The sequence below is a fragment of the Lepisosteus oculatus genome, chromosome 20, assembly GCF_040954835.1.
Source record: "Lepisosteus oculatus isolate fLepOcu1 chromosome 20, fLepOcu1.hap2, whole genome shotgun sequence".
Classification (NCBI taxonomy): domain Eukaryota; kingdom Metazoa; phylum Chordata; class Actinopteri; order Semionotiformes; family Lepisosteidae; genus Lepisosteus; species Lepisosteus oculatus.
In genome coordinates this window covers 2,988,827-3,011,772 of record NC_090715.1, presented here as the reverse complement: position 1 = coordinate 3,011,772, position 22,946 = coordinate 2,988,827, and the positions used below count along the sequence as shown (strand labels likewise).

Sequence of the window (22,946 nt, the reverse complement as noted above, 5' to 3'; positions counted from 1 at the left end):
TGTGCGATGTCACAGCACAGCTCAGTGAAGTTTTCAAAATGTATTTAAATAATGGGCCCTTCTGGAGAGCACAGCAAAACTGCGCTCTAAATACAATCATTTCCCAAGGCCTTTTATAATCCAAGTACAGCCCCAGCCAACCTCTCGTGTTACCAGACATGTCAAGACAAGCACACAACATATATTTAACAACAGATTGCAAAAATTGCATACACGGTATAGGAATATCTTTAAGCACCAGCAGCATGCATATTCTAACATCCAGCTGTCTGAGGAGATCATAAAGTCAGCTAGACAGCCAGGCAGAGAGAAACAACAGATCTGCCTGCCTGAATTCTACAATAACATCTGTGGGGACAGCGATTTCGGCATCTGTCCTATTTGGTGTTGTTGACAGGACGCAGAAGGGTGATTGGCCGCAGGGAGCACGTGCTTTAATTAACAAAGCCCCAGTCTGAGAAAAGGCAGAAGCTGTGGGCTCTGGTCTCTTGGCACTGAAGCACAGCTACATGATCCGCTGCATTTAATCAATAAGTTAATGCAACCAGTCGATGGCAATGATTTTTTTAGAAGGTCTTAATTAAAGAAACACTTTCAGATACAAATGATGTCTTCAATCTATCGATGGCAGAGGGGTGAGGGGTTAAACACGAACAAAACCATCAATGTTTTTTCTTTTTAATTCCACAGGCAAACATAACAAAATAGCTCCTAGGCTTCAAAAGTTGTCCAATTAATCAGTCCCTTGTCAATTGCTCCCTCAAATCATACAGGCAAATTAGTCTATACTCGAAAATGTTAATTACTGAACAGCAGTCTTTAAATGCGATGATGAAAAATAGATGCAAGTGCCTGCATCCAGCTTTTTTTTCCTTTCTCTTTCTGCTCTCCCTCCTGGAATAAGAGTCTGAATCCCTGGAATGGGAATAACTCAGCTGACAAAGCCTTCTCCCCACTGTGTAGTGTATACTAGAATAATTAAAGAACACCTAAATTGATGAAGCCCATTAATGCAGAGGAATTCTCCAGTGGGCGCTCTGCACAAACATGTTAAGTCAATATTTTTGATTCCCCCTGATGGGTCTGCAGCAGGCACTAGTTTAAAGAGACATCAATCTGTGATGTCAGCATTTATCTAATGAACCTTCAAAAATCAATGTTGGGAATGGTCCACTACACGTAAGCACACAGTTTGCTGTTTCTCCAAGGGATGCAACGAATAGCGAAAACACTCCGACAGACAGAATCTCCGCACATGCTCCAGAGAGGAGCCCGACTCCGAAGTGTTCCCTCCTCCAGCAGACGGGCCAGTCCTCATCCCAGCCCTGCAGCTGGAACCTCCTGCACTGCAGCACGGCGGGGCCATGCTCTCGAAACGTTTCGACAGCTGATCTGCAGCGATATCGAAATACTCCACAGCGCCAGACCCTGGTTGCGACACATTGCGTCAGCTATCGGCAGGGTTGCAAAGATCATGCAATGAATTTTAAAAAAGAATAAAGAAAAAGACTTCAGGAATGTCATTATTACACCCAAACATTTCATGAACAATTAATAACAAATAATGCAATGAAAAATGAAATTCTTCTTAATGTTTAATGTTTTAATTCGGCTTCAAGAGCTTCTGGAAGAATTTGCAAATGGCTGCCGACGACAAAGTATGTCCACTACAAACCCATCAACACAGAACACCCATTTTCTTCTGTATCCCTCAGGGCTGAAAGGTAGAGTGTCAAGAAAATTACAGGCTAACTCTTCCAAAATGAAGCAATCTGCAAAACCCACTGAAGTCACCACACATCATGAAAAACATCGCGGCTATAAATTATGCCCAAGTTCATTTACATGATCCACAAGGAAGAAGAAAGGAAAACGAAAGAGAGCAGAGAGCCGACATGCCATTCTGCACAGACAGGGGAGCCAACAGGGGGAGGGGGGACAGATTCGACTAATGTCTTCAAAAGTAAATAACATCTTAATCTTCTGTTGTCGCAGACGCACTCTTTATGGAACATTAGCTACACTACCTTTCAGAGGTATTTGGGCTCACTGGAGAGTACTTTATATGTCTATAGGCATCTGTGGGTTGTGATAGGGAATGCCTATTAATACAGCCCACATTAAATTTATAGCAACAATGGCAGTGCATGCAGGCACTGGCAGCCAGTTAGAGTTTGTTTCCCAACACATGCAGGTTTTCTGTGCAAAGGGTAAACTAACCTATGCAATAAAGATTTAGCAGGTTTATTAGTTCAGGAAATAGCTGTAATTAAGGATAATTCATAATGGCCGCTTATCCACTCTGCAGCAAAAAGGCTGGCTTAATTTGGCCTCCATTTCACACAGCCATAAATAAACAGAGGAGAGCCTCCTGCTCAGCTGTGATATTCGCTCTCTGGCCAGGCTGCTGGGTTTTGCTTGTGTTTCAATCAAAAGAATTAGCAGACGAGGCCATTAAGAACAGGGCTCACAGGAACAGTTTGGGAAGGATGCAAACGTCCACTGGGGAAAATGTAGAAAAACTGAAATAAATTAAATACCAAATGATGAAAACAAAACCTACAGCTGCAATAAATATAGCCAAATTACTGGGCTTGCTCTACAGTGCAGTCTAAAGTGAAAGGTCAGCAACAGTATCTCAATTGTCAAAGACATTCTGGAAATAAAAAGGAAGAGCATTCTTTGAGCGCTTGATTGACCAGTGCTTTTTTTGCAATTATGGACAGATGTCAAGAATGATGAATGCTGATTTCAAACCAGACACTTACATGGCTATAAATAATACAACAGGGCCTTCGTCCGGTTTCTCTCTGATGAAGTGGCTAAATGCAAGATGCCTCTTGGGTCCTGTCGCTGCGCTCAGCTGTAGCTCTCACTGTCCCGCTGAGTGGACAGCACAGGACAAGACAGCAGCAGTCTGCTCCCTCCGCACGCGTCAGTCATAACTACCATAAAAATCACAAAATCAATCCCTTCAAAGAAACATGCGGGTGAATCTGCCCTATTATGAACTGTGTAACGCAACATTCAGAGGACACGATAGTAACTCCACCCAGAGGAGGCAGACAGGAGCCCTCATCTCTTCACCACAGTAAAAGAAATCTTAATTCTTAGCAGGGGGGGACAAAACGCATTTTAGTTCATAAAAATAAAAGAAAATGAGAGCTGGTGAACAAATTTGTCCAGCAAGTTAGAAGTTCAGCAGATTAAATACACTGAAAAGCCCGCATTACTGTACTGGAAATTAAAGTTGTTCTACCCTTTTAAGGCAAGAATTGTGAACAACACGAAAGCGCAGACCTTACCAGACAAGTGATACGTCTTGAACAGAAGCCATTACTATTCTCAGAAATTAAACAGAACATGATATTCAGGTGCTGAGCCATGTAATTAGGAACCTAGGCCAACGCAGGCAGGGCTTTCAGTAGCTACATTCCTAAATGGGTCCAGTCCCATTAGCTACGACTGATAGCTCCAAGTGGGAAATGTAAAAACAATCAATTAGCACAGAGGACACTTCTAAACTGGGATTTCATCTGTTGGTTGTCATGTCTTTCCTCTGTCATTGATTATTCTTCTGTTGCTCATTACATTTTCTGTTAATTCTCCACACAGAAAAATCCATACCCGCTCTCTTAAAATGGTGTGCTGTGTCGAAGCTGCCTTAGCTACATTCACTTGGACAACAGCTGTCACTCAGCATAATGGCTCAGCCATGCCCAACACGGCATCAGCTTGTAAAACCGAGGCAGAGAAATGATTTTGCACACCGAGATCCCTAAAAACTGACACTGACGGCAAACTCCTTAGACTACATGAGGATGATGGGAAGGGTGATGGCGATTATTGACATCATCATAGTAAAAGGAGGTGACGTAATTAAGGCAGAAAATCCTAAATTAGGTAGAAACCAGAGTGAAAGCTTCCTTTATCTAATCCTTGGGGTTTGCTGAGCTGGGCAGATCCTCTCCCTTGCTCAGTGACTAGCTGGTGCTCGTGAAATTTGCAGTTTGTCAAGTGACGGGCTGGTAGGGTAACGGCGAAGTCTGGCGCACGACGTGGGGGCGTGTTCTAGCCAGCAAGATGGCGTCTGCCAAGTGTCGCTAATAAGTGTGCACCACCCCTGCCCCCCCCCCTCCACAGCCAGCCTTCACAACTTTTATCACGTATAAATGACTGAACTATTGGTATCTTTCTTGTATTATTGAGAATCAACCCAGAGCCTGCATTTAGGAGCCTGCTCACTCACGCATGCGTTTTCCACCTGTGCCATCGCATCTCACCGCTGCTTGGATGTTTCAGAGCAAAGGCCGACAGATTGACAGGCATATTGGCAAACAGCCGCCGCAGTGCATGCGTGCACCTCCGAATTCCCCGACTCACGGGATCAATCCGAGGACAGAGATACTGAATCGGTCTTTCTAAAGGGATGGCCTGGATCCCGCATAACTGCTGTGCACACACCCTTTCCACTGTGAGAGCAGCAGCCCCCCACGGAAAAAAATAAATAAGAAGGCCTATAACGAAGGGGGGGATTTAATAGCGTGTTTTGAACTGCTCTCGAGATCTATATAACCTCTGCTGTTACGCAGTACATTATGCTCCTATTGCAGGAGATCCGATAAGACCTCCACTCCAGTATATTTCATGGGGAAAATAAATGACAGGAAAAGGAATCAGCTCAGGCAGTCCGAGGGTATCAAACTGTCAATGAAATGAATCCAGGGCAAAAAAAAAAAGAGGAATATATAACCCAAGAAGGGTAAGAGGCAGAGCGAGAACACATCACTTTATCAGATTTCTTCACAGCATATTGAGGCAGGGGTCAGAAATACAAAAGCGAGAGAGGCAGCGTGTAAGCCCAAGAAAACACAACGTCCCCTATTAAGTTTTATAAAGAAAAACGGCCTGGCGCACACCTCTCCTCCCCGGCTCCCTTCCTTCGCTGATGATTAAATACAATCTGAGTGCCAAAAAAGGTTTAACCCGGCTTCCGACCAAGGGACAAACGCAGCTAAAAGCAATTTCTGAAACACCTGCCCCCAGAGTAAAGCGGAAGAATATGGAGGGCTCTAGAAGCATCCCTGGCCTCATGAGCTGACACGCTTTGATGGGAAATTTAATGTAATATGCTGTGAAAGCCAAAAGGCCTGTTGTCAGCAATGAAGTCTGAAAGTTAGCAGAATTAATAGTGCAGTACAGAGGAAGAGAGATCCTGAGGGACAGGCCCAGGAACACAGGACAGAGCCAGGGAGAGAGAGAATTAAAAGTTCACCCTCGCCCCCCAAAAATAAAAAAAGTAGAGAGATGGAGGCAGAGAGGAGGGAAAAAAAAAGGAAAGCGGCGTTATTTGGTGCCCCTTTGTGCGGCGTTTATTTTTGATCGAACTGAAGGTCGTGACAGAGACGTCGGCCCGGCCCCTGCTGGCAGGGAGCAGGCCTCGGGGGAAACCGGGCCCATTCTGCATCTCGGAAGGCAATAAGAATAAACGCATGTGGGAGTCTATTTGGCGGAGAATGATGGCTAGTTTGTTGCTTATCGAAGCCCAATAAATCTCCATGCTTCAGCGAAAGACGAAAACAGTTATCTCATCATCGCAGACCTGATGTGAAATCTGACTGGGCGAGTGGAGTATCCTTGTGTGTGATTTATTTATTAGAGGACGTGGGGTGGAAGTGGTGGTGGTTGGGGAGGGTTAGGTTATTTACCAAGTAAAGAAAAAGAGGCCTACGATGACAGTACATGAAACAACTGCATGGGACAAACATGTTTATGAGCAAACGTGGAATATTAGGGCAAGAATTCCCTAAAAAAATCACCAGAGGAAGAACAGGCTACACCTTAGATTTGTCAAATACAGTAAGTGAAATTACAAGGACATTCCATGGATGTCAAAGGAGAGACATATAACTCCATACACCTCGACCTCAAAGCAGTGTGGAGAAACGTACCCTGCCCAGTTAGTATTGCTGCCCAGCATAGTATTGCTGCTCAGTACTATGAGACACTTTGGGACAGTGATCAGATCACCCAGCGCCCAAGCTTCAAAACACAGGTCCCCAGCAGGCAAACTCACATCCTACTAAGAGTGAGTCTACTCCCAATAACACAGATAATTTAAAAATACCAGATAGTTAAGACTGAATATCACATCTAAACACCAGTTTAACACTGGAAAAGGATCTCTTCAGGTTTCGTTTGGAGATCGCAGATTTTATGGTCAGCATCTGTTGCAAACACAAAGTAAACCTGAGCAAAGCTATCTGATAAAGTACAGGAAGTTCCCTGTTACTCCTTATACAACTGATCACTTTTACTCGTGCTCACAGTCACGGTCCTCACCGGAGAAGTGAGAGCCCCTCACATTTGACCTTTGTACGACGTGGATTAAATCAAAACTGAATTGGTCAAAAAGTGTCTTCTCTCTTCCGCCCCCTCTGGAGGAAAATCAAGCAGGAGAATTCTTTCCTAATTATCAAGGCGTCGTCTGTCTTTTGCCATCCCTAGATGTGAGAAAATACTGTTACACGTGTCATCAATATTCACTGTGACACCAGGGAAGAACAGCAGAGTGTATTTAGGAGTCACTGTAAATATAATCAGAACTGTCACAGAGCTCGCTGAAATCACAGCCTTCAAGGAGCATTGATCATTATCCAGCTTCAAATACACTGGTGCATTGCTTGTCTTAAAAAAATCTATAATAAGGGCAACAAAGATAAATTATTGATGCGGACGCTGTTACACAGTACAGTAAAGACATTTTTTTTATTTTAAAGTGTTAAGAAAGAACATTTACTAGGAGTTTTTTTTAAAAAATAAAACGCTGCTAAGTTTATTATTCTTTAAAACATCGAAAGCCGAGCGTGCAGCCAAGGGAGATTAGGACAAATGACTTGTCAAATTCTCCTAATGAAAGAATCATTTGAATATTATTTTTTGTTTTTGTGCTTTTCTTCCCTTCATCCACACCTCAAGTGTCATGTCCACCCAAAGACCGGCTCTCATTAGCGGCGGTAATTAACTTAACGACTGTCAGACGCACAACTCCGCCAAAGCTGACGGGGAAGGGGTGCTAATAAATCAGGAAATAACAGCTGACACGCGCGCACAATAGGATGCCGGTGATGAAGAAATGTCGACATCAAATCTAATTATCTTTGAAACGGGCCGAGCTCTGCACAATCCCCAGTAATGCACTGTTATTGCCATCAACAAGCCCCTCTGGTCAGCTTGTTTACCTGGGTTTGTGATTGAGTCTGTTTACGGCCCTCTGTCATATCCAGTAAGGACAATATCAGGGAGAGAAAATTATGAGTGCCGTGACCTCTCTGGTTAGAAATCTAATGATGAATACTGGCCCAGCAAGGCACGACAGATTACCCCCATAAGAGCTTTAAAGCCAGGGGTGATATATGACATATTTATCGGGCACTTTCTCAGGAATGTCACCAGGAGGAAAAATAAAAGGCAGGAAAAAAAGATGACTGGGAGAATTATGCAGCTGTAATTGTCAATCATGGCCCGAGATGAGCCGAGATAGCTCCGTTTTCATATTGCCACGGCATAAAGTTGTTGTGGAAGACGGCAGGGCTTCTTAATGCACCGCAGATGAGCATAATATTCCAATCATTTTTGCTCAGTTGCTAGGCAAATAGTACTTCTTTTAAGCTACCGCGTTGGCCCAGGGCAATCTCGAGCCCAGCATTTACACTTGAATTGAGCAAATATCTGTAAACCACAATTTTTCATATTTTCTGCATGCATAAGGAGATGAAAAATTTCGATCATTTGTATTGTCTGGCTGGGGTTATACACAGATATTAGTTTATCTCCTCCACTTGAGCACACTCCCTAAGCAAGACAGATAGATCTAAGGGACAGGCAATATTCTAGGTACAAATTCAGTCCATCTTTTATGTGTTGTAAAGCACGTATTCTTTAGGTACCATGCAGTTTCTGGAAGAAAACGGCAGACATATTTACGCAAAACAGGCAACACAAACTGGTAGACCTGGATTCCTTATGCACACGTCTAATTGCAAGATAATTTTCTGAGCTCACGCTCTTAAGGAATTTACACAGAGTCCTGTTCTTCTTTTTATGTGTGAGCCAGAGAAGTGTGTGAAACCATATTAAAAAGAGAAGACAGTGGTCCCGTGAAAATATGGAAATGAATTTTTTAAAATGTTTCATAAGCAAAGGCAGGCATTGATTTTCATAATTAGCACTTAAAGTTCCATTTGCAATGTTTTGGCCTCTCCATCCTGTTGGAAAGGCGTCTGGGTGGAGGAGGAGTGTGGAATCCTGGAAAAGAAATCAGAAAATCCTTCTGGAGAGTCTGATTAGTCCCCATGCAGCCAAGTGGAAAACTCATTAAACAATGCATAATGTTCTTAATCAAATCAATCAAGAAATGAACTCCAAACTGATAGCTCTTATCAAAACTTCTATAAACTGAATTATTTCACATTTACTTATAAAAATAAGCAAGAACCTGATAGCTGTTGTGCAAAAAGTACTAATTATTTTAACCTTGGATCAATATCCTTAAGTAAGTAGTAAGTAGCATACAGAAAGTAGTGAGAAGTTATTACTCTTGTTGATTATAATAAAACAATAATAGAAGACGATAATATAGTTTCTTTGGGATGCAGAATTCTTGGGCTGGACTGGGACCCAGGTCCAAAAAGAAACAACCCCATAGCATTTAGAAGGAAAAAAATATATCTTATGGGGAAAAAATAAATGAAATAACAATGTGTATCCGTCTTAAACTTCAGGTCCGAGTACAAATGATGCTTCCAGCTATTGCACCGGAGCATGTTTCTCCAGACAGGACGGGATGTCAGAGAGCAAGGCAGCATCCCCAAATGAAGGGCCACACTGGGCTACCCCCTCCCCATCCCCATCCCCCTCCCCCGGCCCCCCATTCCAATATCCATCCTAACTCAAGCGCAAGCTCAACTGGAGATGGATGGCTGACTGTGCTGCTCTCCACAGTAAAGTGCTGACAGACTGGCTAGCTTTTGTGGGTAATTAAGCTGGTAGAACTGCAGATGTTGAACTATGAAGGCTTCTACTAGGATGCATGGCATCACAGCAGAAATAACCTGGCATCTGGTTTCAGAATATAAGTACCTTTCTTTGGGTTTGGATCTTAATTTTTTACAGTTGACAGCGATGTTATTTGAGCTATTCAGTGGCATCTGGCCGGGGAAAAAAAAAGAAAAGAAAAAAGCTGCATGCACTTTAATTAATTGAGGAGAGATTACATGGTCTTCCAACCGTGTAGTTTGTCATCAGAGCCCATTACACATTTATATTAGATGTTTCTCCACAGTGTCAACAATAATTTGAAGGAGAGCTGTTGTTGAAATGGGGGAAAAAACTTTATTATAGAGAGACTTCAGTTAATATGCATTTGATAAACTGCCATGCTACACTTTTTCTAAAGACTTTGCAACAATCAGCAGGCTAATTTATTCAGTAAAGACAGCGACCAAAGATTCATACAAGCTGGAGAATTTGAGTAGATGTTTTTCATTAATCTTACAGACACAGACACAGACACCGGGCATTAGTAAATACATTACATTTGCATTGTTGCATAGATGTCAGGTGTGTGGCAGTAGCCTGACTTTGCAGTAATGAGGAGGAGACATTGGCTATCCCCGCCACTTGCACAGTTCTGCATAACTGGAAATTATAAGGGATATTCTTCAGTTTAAGAATATGATGCATGCAAAAACATTATATATTTTGTTTACCAAACAGCACTTCTGCATTTAACTGAAAAAACGTTAAATGCAACCCAGATGATAGCTCTAATCTGCCATTAAAAATCAGTTATCCAAAACTAAAAAGGATAAGAAAGTTTGGTCTGCAACAGCAGCTATAACTGACATGATGCAAGTACAGTTCCAATTTACATTCCTTCACTGTCTTAAGTTTTTTTTTACAATGAGCATGTCTTAGGAACCTGCTAAACCGAATAAAACCACAGAGCCTTGAAATCCAGAAACAAAGCTTTTTTTAAGCAAAGTTAAAAGCTTCCTGGAAACTGCTGCCTTAAGAAGAGAACTAAATTTCACATGAGCAGAGTCCTCATACAGTATTTTCTTTATTTGGATAATTGGAGTAAAGGAAAAGGCCATCCTACCCAAGCAGCAATGTTGCCTGCCATCAGAAATGCCCAGGGACAGCAAGTAGCATGTCTGCTTACAATTGCATGTACAGGTAATAGAAAGCTATATTTTAAAGTACTTACTTCTCTAGAATAGCTTAACTACTGTACCAACTGCTCTAATTAAAACAAGAATATTTGTAACAATATAACACAATGGACATACCCTTGTTTCAGAAACAAACTGTCAACATATAATTCTGCAGCTAATGTTTTTATAAAGAAAAGAATAAATGTACCATACCCAAAAGTTCTAATTATCTGCAATTATCAGAAGCTGATAGGACTGTACAAAATGTAATAATCCCTGTCTGTAAGACAAAATGCATTGCATTGCGCAAGTTTTCAACATCAGACTTCGATACAAGGTGGAAACATTTTATGGGTCTCGGTGTATGTATTCTCGATGCTGACAGGGTGCACATCAGCCTTCTCCATTTGCCAGAAACACACGCTGAAAAAAGACAGTGCTGCACTCGGTACACTCTGTGCTTCATCATTACAGTTCGACAGGCAGCTTTATGTCAATTAAAACATTATTTAAATAATTCGTTTAGACAAACAGATGTTTAACAGGAAGTTCATGGAAGAAAATATAAGCTGTGGGAGTGTTCTTGGAAATCAGATTTGAAACAACTTTAAAAAAGATATGCATAACCTGTTTAGGAACTTTGTTGTCCAAAGAGCACTCTGCCTAAAGCGTTTCACACAGAAGGCTGTATGACTAAAGGTTATTCTGTATTCCTTAAATGAGATAATATAAAAAAGTACAGCAAATATATACCTACCGACAATTTCACTCTGCTAAATTACTTATTCTTTTGAAATGGTGCTCATACAAAATTTGGGGAACTCATCTGAGTGAGACTGCTGTGTGCGTAACTCTGTTTGAACGACTGTTGCGTCTCACAGTGAGTGTGGACCTGCTGCAGTACTCAGTTATGGACCGAAGTTATTAATTTCTGACTATACCCTAAACCTTTTCAGTGTTTCAACATGTGACTACAAGTTCAGAGGCTCCACCCAAGTTGTAGTTGGACTCTGGACATCATCTTCATATATTATTCCTAGGTTTTGTATCTATTCTGCAGCACCGGGCCAACATTTCCTAAATTAGCACAGTACAAAATCATTTTTGAATCTGAATCATTTTTTCTAAGTTGGTCCTATAGAAAAAAACACTAAACTGTTTCCTAAAATCATGCTCTACACAAATGACAAATGACACAACCTGTCACCTGCCAAATAACTAACATTTTTACTTTTGAAGAGAAGGCTTTCATTTTAACATACCATACCAGATTTGTATTGGCAATTGAAATTCTTCTTTATTCTTTATTACTAACAATGTAAAATACCTTGTCATACACCTGCTAATATTTCAGGCGGCATTCGTCAAGTTGTTCTGTTGTTCTGCTGATTTGAGAAGCCCCAGGAAACTAAAGTTAAAAGAATGTTGTTTTCCATCTTCACTAGATTATACAATTTTTTTAATCTTTTTTTTTTCCCAGGATAGAGAAGTATTGACGGCTCTGAACTCAACTTTTGCTCGCAGTCAAACCTGCAATTATTGCTTCTTGTTGCTCTACCTTAAACATTGCTTAACAAGAAAAATATGTCAATATGCCATGAAAGCTTTCATTTATGCCTTGAAATTAAGCTAACTGCTTCAAGCTATGTTGTAAATTACCCTTAAGAATGCACAACTGGGCAGAAAAAAAAAAACAGCAAACAAATCTCCCAGCCTTCAGACACAACTAGATTTATAATTTGTAACATTTTAAAGATATTTATTGTTTTATCTCCCTTTTGTCCCATCCGACCCCTTCAGCCCAAAGCAACGCTCCTATCTGATCCTTGTAAATCATGTCTGAAATTTGTCAGTGTGCCATGTACAGTCCCTCCCCTTTCTTTTATCGTCTTCGTGGGTAAATTACAAAGCACAGAGTCGGCCTGAAAATTACTCTTACACATTTGCAGGGAGGAAAGAGAGTTGGGTTTTGTATTCCACTGCTGATGAGCTCCTGTACTATAATCATCGGTAATGGTGGGACAGGCCCAAGGACCCTGGTAAACCCATCACACACAGGTGCTGAGCCCAGGTAAAAGGGCCCAGCCCACAGGGACTGTCAGCTAATGATAGATTAGACAAATCTGATTGCTCTATCTTAACAAGCATCTCTGAATCTTCATCAGCGGAGCTTATTGAATTATGATTCATTCACTAGAGTGCTGCTGACAGATAAGGCGCTTTATCTGTAGATGTGCAGCAGTTGGTTACCCTGAAGCAAAAAAGTAGTGTTGCTGCTGGTAAAATAAACAGTATCAAGTACAGTACGTAAAAGATAATAATCCTAACACATACCTTTTAATTCAACAAAGCCCGAGCCGTGGGAGCCCAGAGTTAAGCACTGAAAATGACAGAAAGAATCAATACAATGACAGGTAAGACATGAAAGGGACTGAGAGACACAGGGAAGTGATCCTTGTAGAGAGAGGAGAAGACAAAGGTGACAACCTTTTCCGATTTCATTACAAGCGCACAAAAATTAGCGCCAGAAGCCCCTTGTTCCTGCTCAGATGAAAAAGACACGTCATCACTAGGATGACATTCACGAAGACTGCACCGCCAAGCCGAAAACAGTACACTTCAGAAATCCAGCCATTTGCAAATCTGCTCTTGCACGGTGAGTTTTTAAAAAATGTTTGCCTTCCTTAAAACATGAAATTCTGCAAGAGCGGGGTTCTAGATTTTTCTCGAAAGAGAAACAAGGCCATTCTCCGTCGAAGCCTTGTTAACAGTCATTCGAAAAGTACTTACATGACTACAAAGGTGAGAAAAAGGCACACTTCCCAATTCCAAACTGAGAACGTATCACTTTGTCAGAGAGGGGGCTGCAGACTGAAATATAGATTTCCGATTCTTTGCGCATTATTTAATCTTCCTCAGCATTTAAATTTAAAATCTCCGATGAGCAGCTTTCTTTAACTCCCCACCTTTTCCCCAGTGCTTAGCGCATTACCAGCCATTACTAGGCCTCGTGCTCGCTAATCGTTTCCAGGTAGTCAAATGTGCACTTGAGAAAGAATCAAAGAATATTAAGTACAGCGAAATTCTGAAATGCAGAAAACAAGAATCAATGAAGAAGGACCCCCTCCTGTCATTATTAATACCATAAGAAAGTGCTAATTAACTTATTGTGACCTTACAATTTAACCAAAAGGCTAATGTACCATAATCATGTTTCAGGCCAAGCAGTATTAACCTTTCCATGACTTATTTTCCCAGCCTGAGTTAATCGATTGTAAACTGCAGCTGAGGTCAAGACAACCTGCCTCCTCATTTTGCTATCCTTCGTCCATCCCTCACGAGGACGTTAATGGAGTCATATTCCTCAGAAATCAATACATGATTACAACATAGATTCCTACTGAACGCTCTGATGAGATCTGACATTACGAAAGGCAAAGGAGGAAAAAAACCAAAACAAATAGTGGAGGTGCCATGACTGTACAGTTCGACACAGAGAGGAGTCGGGGTTACCAGTGTGGGCTGGCCTCTCCTCGATCCCTCCCTTTCACCGAGACAAATGTGGTGCGCACAAGAGTCAGAGAGAGAAAAAAAAAACCCCAAACCACGCAAACCCCCCAACCCAAAAAAGTGGACACCTTTTATCTTCGGAAATAACCTGGAATGTATCATCACTTAACCTGAGTGAAATGTACAACAGAGTATCCGTCTCTTGATTCTTGTTTCTTTTTTTTTTGTAAGAAACAGAGAGCGGAGGTCATAAAATGAATTCAAAAGTCCGCTGTGCATTTTTGTCTCTACGTTCCTCTTTTTTTTTTTCCCCAGACGAGAACTTGATTGCCTGCTGGATTCGGCCCGTCCCTCGATTCAGGCAGGCTAACACTGGTTAAATCCCCAGCATCCGCAGAAAAGCGGAGAAACGAAACAAGCATCGACTCCTACACCTTCAGAAAAGGTTTTCGCGCGGGTGTGAAATTTAGATTAATTTTCTCTTAATGCTAATTGGTCCTCAGACAGCTCAGGCCCGAGAGACGTGCTCTCAGCGTTGAAGCTTCCCAGAGAGTCTCGCGGCCACGAGGGACAGAAGCAAAGGCAGTTTTATCAGGATCCACACTCCCTCCCATAGTCCCGGGGGGCTCCTTCACACACCATAATTATCTCTCATACACAATCCATTATTGCAGTGTTTACAATTAGTATATACGACACATAAAACAGCCACTGAGCACATTAAAAGGTGGACAATTCGTATTTAAATCTGTTTTTTTAAGTCTTACTTAACTAGCTATCAGGAGTCTCCTCTGGGTAATACTCATCATTTATTTATTTTTCTAAGATTGACTATTAATTTAATCATTTTAAAAACCTCCAGCTGCCGGGCAGTGGACTGTGTGTACATTCCCCTGAGTGCTTCTCAGAGTAAGTGCGATAAATGAACTAAATAAAGGGAACTTTTCTTTTTTTTTTTGTTTTCGATGGCAGTGTAATGGTGCTGGTGTATTACGTAGTAAAAAAGGAGCTGGACTCGTTGGCGTTTCAACGCCTATCAAGAGCTAATGTGTTGATGGACTGCGTCATGTCTTCCATTTATTCAGCTCAGACCGGACGATTCTGAAAAACTAAAGCTGCAATTTTCCTCGGAAATACAGGAATATAGTATTGACAAAGGAGGAATCCTCAGTAACAGAAGACCAGAGGTTATTACTCTGCCACGGGGCAAGACAGGGCAAATGAAATCAAGGACTGGATGCGTGGCCAACAGCCTGTCCTTAAGGGACACTAGACACCTAACGACACACAACCATATTCTACTGAACCATGTTTACTGCCTAAAATGCTCTAGAAATTCTTGGTATGCACCTATCAGATGGTTTCCTCCATGAAGGAGGAAAAAGGTTAGCAGACAAAGTAAGAATATTTCCCAAATGTCTCTTTAAGTTTCCTTTCCTTTTGTTGCTGTTTTCACGAAATGGTGTAATCCTTCTCTTTATGACCCGTTTTAGCTCTCATTAAGCTCTTTCTTTAAAAACTCTCTACACCCACACAAATGATTTTGTGAAGGCAATGTATGACGTTTTTAATGAAAAACACTCCATTGCTCGGCAAACATTATTGTCTCATTAATGTGAAATTAGCATTAGATTTTTAAATGCAAGCCATATTCATGGTACCTTTTATCCAGAATAATATGCAACAGCAGGAGAATAATGACATTCATTTAGGACTGAATTAAAAGAAGATAACTCTTAAAATTGAAGTTGTGAAAACTGTAATACGCATCCCCAAAACAAAGTCAGGACCCTTTTTTCCCATCCCTTTAATTGTTTTTCATAACCTCCAGCACTGTAATATTGGCAGAGACCTGTTCAAACATGTGCAGAGTTTTATAATTATTTGCAAATACTCGCTCCCTTTTGAATTTGCAAAGCTTAGTTGTGGGGCAGAGCTAAAAAAGCAAATTAAGTTTTATTCTAAATTGCTTGAGTTACTATGGAGATTGATGTTGGATACAGGAGACTTTTGAAGTCTAAGACTGCAATTACAATCCGATGCAATTATCCCAGGCCGTTAATAGCACAAGATGGCATGTCACAATCTGGCGAGTGCATAATTTATCATTTGTTGTTGTTTTCTGCTACTTCCCAGGCTCCTGTGGTATTCCGAATGTATAATCTCGTTGTGCACATTTCCCAACGGGACAGCAAAATGCACGGCAAGAGCTGACTGGCACAAAACTGAAGAGGAGGGCTACTGACAAGCCCTCACCGCGCAGATGAGCACTTTCACCTCGGACACTTTCCGCTGACTAGCGTTCGGTTATTGTGCTCGCCAGCGCCCCCCCCAGAGCAGGAGGAGTCCTGGCACGCCCTCGCCTTTTCCCCATGCCAGTCCCGTCCGCCCGAAGGCCCACTTCGCTTCTCCTCCCGAATAGACATGCTTGCAATTTGCAGGGCTCCGGATTCTAGATCTAAGGGTCTAGAGCCTTTACTCCAGGGATGCCAGCACCGGCCGCAGCGATCCGACTCTAGGGTTGCAGACACCCCGCCGCCATACAGCGGCTGGAAAGGCTGAAGGCGACGGACATTTTCAAGGAAGGAGCAAGTAAAGGTTAATACCACGCTGAAAAGCAGAGGAACACACACCTCCAGAAGCCTCAACAGCCAAACTCTGTGTCCCTTCTTTCTGTTTTACCCACTTACCCCCTCAAGACTTTAAGACGGGCTGTACACAAGCAGGAAAACTAATAAAAACGAAGGGGAAAGATTCATCTAATATCCTTCCACGGTTCGGCACGATCTAGAGGTCTCCATTTCCTCACCAGTAAATACACTTGAGAACAGAATCAAGCTAGTCCTGGGTAAGTAGATAATTAGTTCAATTACCTAATTAAGAGCCCAAGTGGATGGAAAATCAAAGGTGAGGAACACTGTTCTGTATATACAACAGCTTTCTTATCCCACTATATCTCCAATGTAGAAAACATTCATGCCATTCAGTCGGTGCCAGCTGGCTACTGGACTTCATGGACTTCCTTTTACAGGTCCCACTACTCTTTATTCTGCAGCAAAGGACACGGATTATAAATTCTTAACTTCTAGCCATGGTTTATGAATGCCCCTTTGATGCATATAAAATTCTTCACAGCCATCACACAGATGCCTACTGTGAGTGACAAATATTGTCCATGGAGCTCTCGACAGTCAATGTGATTTATACAGGTTATTACCGCCCATTACAGGACAAAACAGGAAACAAACACACCTCACAAAGCCGCATCCAAGACAGGACAATGGAGCTTTCTGCATTGGCACAGATGAAAGAGAGAGGAGCTTCTGTGTAGCTGGTAGAAGTCCAGTGTATACTCAGCTAGCCAGCGCCTTGCATTGTTTTTAATCTAATTCTACACACGGTTTCATTTTAATTTGAATTGAAAGCCTCATGTTAACAAACCATAACAGATCTGCCTAATCCGGTACTACAAAAGACTGATGCATGCCACATTCCTCTGCAAGATGCTTCTCTGTCTGAATCATTCTGCATTTGCATACAAAATGTATGCTAGAGGTAAAGGCATATAGTAAACCCATTACAAATCTCTCTGTTTAAAGTAAGTTTACAAAATAGCGTGTTGTGTTTTGCCAAACAGTCATCCAAGAAAAACATATTAAATGCTTATGCTGACACCCTCTGCTTTACTCCTGCATCCTCCTGATAATGCCTTCAGAGGTGCAGACAGTCTATTCCTAATGAATGAAGACACACCTGCACTACATCAGCGGGTGAGGAGGTGTGGGGTACTAATCCATCAGTCTTTCACCGGCCTTGAGAGAATACAGAGAATGACTTGCGTCACATACTAAGGCTGGTCCATTAGCAGGTCTTTAATCTAAAAAAAGAGACACAAAGGATAAACATGTGCTCACTAGGAAATCTGGAAATCACGACTGAAAGGTAAAAGTCAGCTACAGGTTGCATCGCCGCAGCAGAAATCATGAGAAGGTAAATACAATGTGTGTGCAACCACAACTGTCAAAAATAAGTCTGAATATTATGTAAACTTTCTATGACACATGCTACAGTATCCTTATTTGGGCAAAATAGCATGAAGAAAAGAATAGTATCTCATTAAATCGGTCGCAGTGAACTGTGATGATCTCAGTGCCATCAAAGTATAACAGAGATCAAACTCGCTGCGTTTCAGCTCAAAGTGGGCCACAAAGTACTGTATTTAAGTTCCGCCCAGTTGACTGCAGCACTGAACTAAATCAGGCAGATCTCCAGCTCGTATCTCAGGAAACATCTATATTAGTCATAAGTCAGATCATTTTGCATTCCCATCATTACCACATGAAAGTCATACCTGGGTTAAGATTTTTTCATGGTTTTCTTCAAATCCTTTCACACTCAATCATAACAATTAAATAAAAAGACAAAGTTATGGTGAAAGAGAAACGAATGTATTTAAACAACTGTAATGGATGCTAGAAAGCAGTTTAAGTTTGAGTCTGGAGCAGCTCTTGTGTCAAGCAAACAAGTAAAGCCCATTCCTCCGCGTGATTATCGATTCCTGCTGAAACGTGCGTAACAAGTCACCTTCAGAGGAGTTAAGAGAACACTTTAACACCCTTGTAGCCTCCACCATATCTCAGTGGCCTCTGAGCCACAGAAGGCTTTACAGATGGCAGTTTAGAGGTGAAAAAAAAACTAAAGCAATTCTAATGAACATTCCCTCATGACTTCCAGTATCAGGAACGCCTGAGACTTGTGACTTGTGCAACACTTGGAAGACTCCCAGCAGCTAAACTACATTTGTGTCAACTGTAACGAACAGTTCTTTCCGGACCCTATGCGGACGACACAATCCGACGGAGTGGGGAAACACTGGGGAAACGTCATGCAGGGATACGGGGCTGAAGACAGGGGGGCGTGTCCAAGGTGCGCTGGTGCACGGGGGAGGTGTGGCCGAGGCGAACAATCCAAAAGAGTAATCCTTAGAGTATCCAAAAACACACGGGTAAGTCCAAAACCAGGAGATCCATCAGAACAAAGAATTAAAAACCACGAAGACCGGGTCGGAACCGGCGGACGGGGAACAGGAACGGGAACAGAGGTTAAAACCTTAACGGGACCAGGCGCTTCCTGGTTCCGGACTCGCACGATATGGAAATCAGATGCAGAGCCCGGATGAGCGTCAGCGCCCGGCTTTTAAGGTGGGCTGGGAATGGGAAACAGGTGCAGAGAATAAAGTCTTGAGTGAAAGAGCTGGAGCACCCTTAAGGAGGGGGGGACTATAATCGTGACATCAACAGCCATGAAGTTCAGTTGCTCTTCTGGAAAAAAAGAAAGAAGAAAGTGCTGGGTCTTGAAGCAGCAGCACGTCAGAGAACGGAGGAACCAGCTGACCCGGCACTCGTGGAGGTGTGCACACAAAATCATTAGAGCTGACTATCAGGAGCTGGTCCAAAGCTTACAAAGGAAGAAAAATACAGCAGCCTATCCTGGTAACCTCACATCACTAAACACATCTGCACCACTCCAGGATCTAGAAACAGACAACCCAGACTAGGAAGCTGAAGGCTGCAGCCCAGACACCCATCACTATAAGTAATTGATGTGTAATAAGAAAAGTGGAGCCTGATGTATACTCTATTCTCAGAATCACTGAAAGTGTTGGTTGGGACCCAGAGACAACAGTAGTGTCCTTTCTTCCTGGAGATGCGATGGCAGACAACTTCCAAAGAGTATTCTGAGCAGAGTAAGGCAGATGAAGACCTAGAAGTTGTTGTTTCTTGTCCCAACCAATGACATCAGCATAAAAAGGGCACATCCCATAGGAAAAAGGTTAAAAAACTTCGTAGCAAACTGAGGAGCTGGACCAAACCGGAATTTTCACCCAGCAGCCCAGCACACTGGCGGCGGACATGACGTGATCCTGTCCGTGTCACATGTTGGCCTTGCTGACACGACGGACTGCATCTGAACGAAATGGGCGCAGTTGGTAAAGGGGGGAGGATCTACAGACAAATCCAAGGACATTTAAAAAAGAAAAGGAAGAGGGGAGAATCCAGAGAAAAACTGCAAGAGAGATGTGTGCAGAGTAGAGTCAAAAAGAGACCCAGGGGAAAAGCCAAATAAACCCCTGTGTCAGATGTTCATTCAGTGATGCATGTATGTGAATGGAGAACTTGTTAACAGATTGAAAATAGAGCACCGATATAAGGCAAGTGGTCAAATTTGGCTGATAAAACTACTGCTTGTCCGAATTCATATCAATGACACACTCTTGTATAATAAATAAAGTTATAAACACTGTAGAAGAAGAAAAGGAAATTTACAAAACACTTAGACACAATTCAAGACTTGGGCAATACCAGGAAAATACAGACGGAAGCTACAGCGAAGAGGATTTAAAACTGAGAACGGAAGGGTAGCAGGAGACTGGAACAAGCTTCCCAGCCACGCTGTAGAAGCTGATACCCTGAATTTGTTTAAAAAAATGGCCGGATGAGATCCTTAGAACAATTCGTTACCAGCAACCAAACAAGCTACCGGCTATAGTTCGTTGATTAGAAAAAGACACAATGCTGGGTGCAAATACTTTTGAATGTGACAGATGACATTCTAGCAAGCGTGATGCAACCATCTGCACCTGCCCTGTTTATCACAAGGTGTACACAGCACAATTACAGATGGATCAAGTCTGCTTTAATGTGATGCACTTCAGAGATGTATAGAAGGGAATTAGTCAGCGTGTGCTCAACATCAAACACCAGTGAGTTAGTCATTAACTGTGTAAGAATCCATGTGTACGAACATGTCAGCACTGCAAGTCTGAGTAGTTACTAACCACCTTTCTACATACTTTTACAAATTAGAAACTTTTTTTCCAGTTAAGATGAACATCAATCTTTCGAAGACACCGCCAGGCAACTAGAGGGTTGTATGAAGTATTTTTTTATTACTTTTTTTTTCCAGAGATGCCAAATGAGCAGACTGCATTGATTTTTATATCCACCACCAGACATAGCAATTAACCAGCCCAACATGCAACCACAAACAAATTATCCATAACTTGTTGAAACGCTCCTGGTCGCCTCCAGATATTTAGCTTCACCTGTGTGAAACGCCTCTGGCTTTATGATAATGCTGTTCTCTTGGAACCCAAAAATCCCTGATGGTTAGCAGCTGTTCCCCCATCAGTCTGATTCTGTTAGGGGGAAAGACAGCGGCTCACCCATTTGAAACATCTCTAACTTTGGACATTTTGAATGCAAGTCCCTCTTTGAGCAGATTCACAATCGATAAGGATTTTTTTAGTTTTATTTTCTTACAAAGTTGTCTGCAATGGCATTAAGGCATATTTATATCATGCATGTACAGACTTGTCAGCTCTTCCTGTCTGCATATTGTCATGACTGCCTGAGTGGGACTGGGTCTAATTGCAAACAGTTGCAGTAATGAGGACTGATGGCTTCTGCATGCAGTATATTTTGGGGCATGTCTTCTGACAGCTCTAAGAAGTGATAAAGCAATGCTAAGTAATGCGCAAATAACTCGTGCTGTATGACAAGTGAACATGGTGTGTGAGAGAATTACTTTCATGCTTCAGCCAGAAGCCACGGTGGGCATCACAAACCCGTTTTTAATATCTAGGAGATATCTTTGGGAAAAAGTAAGATGCTAAACAGTGGACAGGTTTTGGAAGAGGTAAAAAGCAACTGGGATACTTATTTAAGAGAACTAGTACATCCATAAACCAGTAACACTTGAAATAAGGTGAAATAAGGCTTGGCAGTTATAAATCACCTTAAAATGAAAAATACAACACAATCAGCATGCAGCAAGGTACAGTTTGTACAACTGGCAGCCTCACTGGAGAGCATCCCAGGATTGAATGCCAAACTCTTTCCAGGTTAGGAATGAGGCCTCGTCATGCTGTCTGAAGAAAGCAGCGATCATTCCTCCTACCATTCTGGCACACTGCTTCACATGTGTGGCATGGTCCAATGACATTTCCCACCTCAGACCCGCCAGACAACACTATTAACAAGCAAGGGCAATTCACAATAAACCTTCAAAATGACTTTTTCTGCCTTTTTTATTGTGCTATCTATTATGCTACCACTGAACCGTGAAAAACAGTGACTCAACTGGAAACAAGACAACAGCCGTTCTGAAAAGTCAGTCATGCTTTTTAATTTTTTTTCCTTTAAAGACCGATCTTCATTTTTCATTCCATTTCTCAGTCTCTCATTAGGACTCTGGGCTGTAACACGAACCTTGCTTAATGCCTGCTTATGTTTATAAAACCAGGGAAACCATTTGGTCATAATAACAATGTTTCAAACACAAACCATAGCTCAAAAGAAGGCACTCTTAAAGCCAGCAGATTCATTCAAGATAAGTCAAAACACGACCATGAAAAATCATACACCGAAAATGGAAAGAAAGGCAAGGATACACTGTGCTTTTTTCCATCGTGTTTAGACCTTTTTTAAGTTCTGCAAACTCTTTGCTTTCATGGCAGTAATGAAACATGTGAAGGAGTTCTCCTACAGTATATCATTCCACACTGATGCTGTCAGGTGAAAACTCGGCCTTGGCTTTGTCACTCATCATAAATTTATTGCGGCTCACCCTCTCCACTCCCCCCTTCTTGTGGGGGAAGATGTGCAGGTATTTAGGATACATCTAGTTTTTTAACCAAGATAACCTAATAAAAGAAAGAAACTGAGTTTGGGTGTTTTCATCAGACCTTAGGATGGAAATGCAATATTCCAACAAAAGCTATTCAGGCAAGCTCTCCTGCTTTAACCTGCTGGAGTCGGCAATGCCCAGAAACAAAGACACGCATTATGAAAAAACATTTTAAAAAGGCCTTTTCTTTTTTAAAATCACTAATCCTGCTTAATTACCCAGAAGTGCCTGTGGCATATAGCCATTGCATGACACATCCTACAGCCCAGCTCAGTGAAAGGCTCTTGGACACCAGTGTGTGCAGATCCCTTTCAGTGCAGCTTCTTTCTGAAAGTCAGGTCGGCAACGATGAAAGCACGCTCAGCCCCTCCCAGGTGCTCCTCTCCTTCCAGGGACAGGCTATCAGCGTTCGGCCCACCTATGAGCAAGCCCAAGGCCCTGCAGCACTCTTCTGACACATACAGTACAGAGCCTGACTTACCTGGAAAAGTTCATGAGCAATTAATTAATAACTTTCCAAAGAAGGGCGTG

At 42.1% G+C, this 22,946-nt stretch overlaps 1 protein-coding gene across 3 annotated transcripts in view; it reads right to left on the bottom strand.

The window, feature by feature from the left end:
- Window positions 1–22,946, bottom strand: part of fto (FTO alpha-ketoglutarate dependent dioxygenase) — a 188,308-nt gene that overhangs the window by 88,795 nt on the left and 76,567 nt on the right. The gene's annotated exons all lie outside the window — the stretch shown is intronic.